This window comes from Argopecten irradians, chromosome 5 (genome assembly GCF_041381155.1).
Source record: "Argopecten irradians isolate NY chromosome 5, Ai_NY, whole genome shotgun sequence".
Taxonomy (NCBI): Eukaryota; Metazoa; Mollusca; class Bivalvia; order Pectinida; family Pectinidae; genus Argopecten; species Argopecten irradians.
In genome coordinates this window covers 25,264,707-25,270,438 of record NC_091138.1, presented here as the reverse complement: position 1 = coordinate 25,270,438, position 5,732 = coordinate 25,264,707, and positions in this window count along the sequence as shown.

Below are 5,732 nucleotides of genomic sequence, written 5' to 3'. Positions count from 1 at the left end.
TCTGATTTGTATATAGCAATTGGGCTTGGACTTCATACCTCGATCACATATCCACAGTTTGTACATAGAAGATAAGTGTAGGTAACCAGCCCGAATTCTAACCTTTAACTACTGCACTTCCACCTGTGGTATTAACTTAATAGTGTCTTACTAGTAAAAGTTCAGTTATTATATCCTATTCTGTTTTCCACATATCCTAAAATCTCAATAATAAGCTACGGCTTTTATTCTTTTTGGTACGAAATTAAATCCGAGGCTTATTTTCAGGACCGGTCTTTTCTCGGGTTTGTCTTATTTTCAAAGACTTTTATCCTGTAAGAAATGATAGGCTTACTTATGCTTTCTTAATTTCAAAAGATTTTATCGGTGATTTTATTGAATATTCTAATTAAAACAAAACAAGAAAAATGAAAAAAGTATATGACAAATTTGATAAATAACACCAATATGCAGTTTTTTGCACATATGCATGTATTTATGTATATAATAAAACTGCCTTCAGTTTTACTATGATATAGTCCAGGGGTGGATATAACGTCAGTGATAGTAACCTCTGGAGTATCAAGAATGGCAGTAAATATGCTGTGTATGATTGCAATAAAGTAATGAAATTTTGCTTTACTGCGGTACACATACTGAAAGGTTGAAAATTGCTGAATATGATATTGAGGTATTATCACTATATTTTAAAGATGCTCCACCGCCGACAAATGGTCTTTTTTCACTGTCAAAAACAAGAGCAGGCGATTTTGTATTTTTCTTCAGTTACAAAAGTTACTTACTTTACACCATTACCACCATGGAAAAGTTTGAGCTTCTAATTTTTTCTTCAAGTTGAAAATATGAAAATAATTAATTGCATCCCGAAAAAATTCCTTGGCACTACATCCTATATGGAATGAAGTACTGATTGCGCATGTACTTAAGGCAAAACAAAGTATTAATTTTTGTGTTAATCAGAAATATATATACACGATTAAAAACCAATTATTATTCACATAATGAATATTATTTATGCGCTGTCAGCGATGGAGCATCTTTAAATTCTGTATGAAAAGTGCTAATTTAAAGACTGGTTTATACCAGAAACATATTTATATTTGATTGACATGTACCATAAACAACTAATCATATTGATAATCTTTTGTATTTATTAGATCTACAAGAATTATCTAGATCATGGTAATAAAATATTTGTAACATGCATAAAATATTTTTGTTTGTCTCATTATAAAAATGATTGATAAAATGTGAAGCTTTACCAAACATCTAGATTTGTCATGATCCTTGATATTTAAAACTATGTTATTTTCCAAACAATGAACTTTTAAGCTTGATGTGAACAAATTGGTTTGTGAAACTGTCTACATGTAGGAAGGATTTATAGGAGTTGCTTCCCTTGATACTTCTTTTTGAGAAGGTTTGGTTATATGTTTGAATTGTTAAACATTTTCATACGTTTTAGGCTTCTTTATGAAAAAATTATGAAGCAAATCATATAAATATAGTTCAAACAGTGTAAATGTCTCTTAAATTTTCGGCCTCTTGGCCATCTTCAGGTACATAGAAACACAAGAAAAGCTAGGTGAAATCCATCTTCGAACTTCTTCATATGATGCATATATCTTTATGTTATGCATACATAATTATGTTTCACAGGATCTATAAATTCAATGTCCAATTTCATGTATATACAACTAATTTAAAAATTCATTTGACCTAAATGTTAACTAGAGATCGGAAATCTAACCTTAGCTTGACTTTACAATAAACATTACTGATTTTACATTAACAACAAACCAAAAGTCGAGAGAAATACAGTTTAAAAAAGTAGAAAATGTCATGTCGCAAACATTGTCATCTGGCATTCATCTCATTTAGGATTTAAACAATGATAAACAAATTATTTAGAACAAGGCCGAAAAAACATACCGGTTTCTATTCTACTATCATGTGTGTAAATAGATTAAAAAAATCTACTTGGTCAACTTGTCAGCGAGTAAATTTAACATTGCTTCATCATAAACTATGTGATTAGTAAATCGCACGTAAATGTTTAGCAGGGCACTAAGTGGTGTCAGACTGGGTAGAATTACTTTAACATAAGTGAACTACATATTGAACCTACTACCGATTGTATCGCTACTGTTCCGTCTAGAACACCAACAGATAGCGGAAGCTAACCAGTCACACTACAGCTCATCTTGGTTCTGGACGCCTAATACGGGCAACTCTACTTAACGTTTAAACACAATTCCTGTTATTGTTAGGTGATGCGGGAGATGCTAAAATGACTTTATCTAATACAAAGTCTTACTGCGGTAATTATTTGGGAAAAGAAAAACTCCATAAGACTTATCTCCCCTCATCCTAAATTCGTTTACATATGCCGAAAAATGAAATTCTGACATGGACATTCTTAAATCTAACAAATTAAAATTCCTCATACAAATGTATTGTAGCATACCATTATAAAAAAAGAAAGATAAAAAAAGACCAGTTTTACATACACAATATATATAACTTTTTCACCATGACTTAGAGTACCGGATTGCTTTGGCATCAGTTAAGGAAACTACTTTAACTGTAGGATTTCCGTTAACCTTTGTAGGGGACTGTTTACGAAACTTGGGCCAGAAGTGGAATACGTGTTAAAAAAAAGGAAAAGGGCGCTAACCACATGGGATTAAATGTGATGGCAAAAAGAAAGATATTTAGAATTTGGAAGGACTACTTGAGTCTAAGGAATGATAACTTATGGAGATTTTAGGAATAACTAACAAGTTTGTCTTTCAGATACTAATGGGCCTCCATTTTACAATCGTCCGATTAATAACACCCTTATTTACAACGTATATTCACTTTAAAAACTTTGAGTTCTTCCCGTTGCTCCATTTCTGTGTTTTGAGGTAACCTTCATGGCTTGTTGCATAACTATTTTCAAGATGAAATCAAATGAACTACGATGACCGACAGCGGCCTGATAAATATGTACAAAACCATCAAGGTTCGTTCCCTAACATTGAGTGTAAGTGGAAGCCATTCGCACGTGTGTATCCTCTGAAAAGGAACTCTGGTTTTCTTATTAAATCTGATTCTGCTAACGACTTAAACTATTTTGGTAAAAGGTGTTTGATAAGAATTCCCCGCTCAATACCTCTGAGATTGAGGTGACAATACACTGCATACTAGTTTTATATGATGTAAACTTGGGCCTATTTCTACCGGGAATTTTGTCAAGATGTCGTCAACTATAACAGTCATGGTTCATAGAAGAAATATAACTGTTAATGTCTGCCGAATGAGAGACATGATATTATCAACCTATTTCATAACGAATAAATCTTGACGAACAAACCGCATGTAGGCATATAACACAAAAAATTCGATATTATTCTACCTAGTCTCAGACCAAAAGACATCTTACACTGATTTAATGGGAGGACAATGCCAAACAAGAATCTTCATTCTGTTATATTAGAGTCGGTGTAGATTTGGTACTCACGTACCATACTGGTCACAAATAGCAACATTAGTCTGGCTGAATAGATACCTGTGATGGATAACGCTCTCAGTGCTCCCGGGGGAGGGGATCTGTGGACGTGTGGGAGAGGACAGAAATGTGTAACCATGTCCTGAAATGTGTCGCACAGGAATCCATTAATATGATAGACGCGAATTGCAGATAATGTCGACTTTGAAAGGTTGGTGATGGTTCCAGAACTTAATGGTCGCAAATCAGAGACTACATGTAATACTGTATGTTAATGTATATAATCATTCGTGAAACGTTTGGATTCGAGTTCAAAAATTGTCGGAATTACGCGAAAATAAATATATCGCGTAAATGAAGTGGTTCACAGTATATTTACAAGGAAGTCGCCAAACATGTATTTTATCCTTTCATATCCCTCAAAAATAATAAAGAATAATATCTCATCGAACGACGAAAAGAGGTTAGTAACGAAATAATTAAAGTAAAATCAGTATCGGTAATAACGATTAAAAGAAAATCCTCTAAATGAAGATAAGTGGGAATCTAAGTGAATCATGTTTGACAAAACAAGGACAAAAGATACAATAACACGAAAATAGATGAAAATAATTGAAAAAAAATATAAGAAAAGTATCGAAGTAAAATAAGGTGAAGTGTTTTTAGAACGGTAGTGACCTCTGAAAAATCCGCAGTTCAATGAAAACGATTTTATTCATGCCTACTCCCGATTCAGTTGGTGAGCTAGTAAATATATTAACATCCATGTGACGATTATCCAATAATTGCTGCATTAAAAAGTAGTGTTAAAAGGTTATCTTGTAAACACTGATTGATAAGTAATTGTGTTTAAAAAATAATAGGGGTAGGAACTAGAAAGCCCGGCTCTAATAGACCGATACAAATCCATACAATGACCGTAATAGGTTTACACAGGTTTACTTCGATTTCACGTCCTAAAAGTCAGTTAGTCCTCAGCATCAAGCACTACACCCGCGTGCATTTGAATCTGCAACTTCCTGAGTATTTGCGTATTTTTTGCTCCGTAAATATATTATTTTTGTTCGCGGAAATTAAAGTAATGACTCATGACCTATATATGAGCTTTACGTTTAAATCAAATGTGAAGGTAACTTATTAGGCAATTAACTGCTAATTAGTTATATTTAGTTTAAAGTTGTATTGCTGCTAATTTCACTGTAACGATATGTAACTTAAACATTTGATATTTAAACATTGACATGTAACTTGTTGATTTAGCTCCCCAAAAGCATATGTCGGCCTATAAGAGAGCCGAAATCTAGGAATCATATATTCCTGGTTTTGAATAAAACAAATGTTAGCTGAAAATGAAAAATTAACGCAAATACGCAGGCATCCATTTGTAACTATTTGGTCGCCGCAGTTTATACATGGATGGAAACTAACTTAGAAGTATCCGAATAATACCGCACCCAATTTACAATGCAACTTAAAGGAGGTATCTCTCACTTTATCTCTTCACAACGTCAGATTTTAAGCGAGTAGTGTTGACTATTATTGAATTAAGCCAATGTGTTTTGAATTAAACTTCAACGAGTGCCTCCTCAGGTGCAATCTCATACTATCAATACATTTATAAGTCAGCCCTTACACTCAGTAATTGCCCATCAAGAAAATTAAGATAGTTAATTTAACATTTACAAAGCGTTATTGATTTGTTTATTCAATGAAATCTCCGAATTGGCGTTAATTCCGTATAAACAAACGAAATGACGAACACATCTTGGAGCAGAACCCATATATACGTTAGTGTTAATTAGATTAGCGATATCGGGGAATTATCGCTGGTCAAGGCCGCCTTTTCTATCGGTTTTATTTGTGACACTTTTGAGTGCGATAATAGAGCACTTGAAATGCATTTAAACTCTGAGATTATTCATGTAAATGACGAGCAGATGATATTAGGATTAGACACGCAGGTGTCATAATCGAGCTAACACTAATATAGCTTCATTGTTTCCATTTGTTCTTTTTTATAGTTTTAAACTATAATGTCAAGGAACTCTCCTCGCCAGCTTGAATGTTTCTGGATTGTTGGGATGTATCTTCTGTACATGGCATTTTGCTCTCATCAACGTTCGTCAATTGCGCAAGATTATACTGTAGTAAAATTCAATCGTGACTAATGAATGTCATATGGTGAATGACGAATATCGAGATCATGATATGCAAATTTTGATTCAAAGTAAAACTCTAT